This window comes from Penaeus monodon, chromosome 29 (assembly GCF_015228065.2).
Source record: "Penaeus monodon isolate SGIC_2016 chromosome 29, NSTDA_Pmon_1, whole genome shotgun sequence".
Classification (NCBI taxonomy): domain Eukaryota; kingdom Metazoa; phylum Arthropoda; class Malacostraca; order Decapoda; family Penaeidae; genus Penaeus; species Penaeus monodon.
The window spans coordinates 8,806,742-8,806,950 of record NC_051414.1 but is presented as its reverse complement, the minus strand read 5'-3'; positions in this window follow the sequence as shown (position 1 = coordinate 8,806,950).

Below are 209 nucleotides of genomic sequence, written 5' to 3'. Positions count from 1 at the left end.
CCACCCCTCAAAAAAAAAACTGTTGTTTGGGTCCACGGTCTAAAATCTGACCCACAGAGAGATTCGGGAATTTCTGGAGCAAATCCTCCCGAAAGCTAAGGGATACAGCGGCGAAGACCTTAGAATCTCGACGTCAAAGTCAGTGCATCTGTGTCGTATGCAACGTCCTTCAAACCCGCGCGGACGAATACCTGGTAAATAAGTCACGA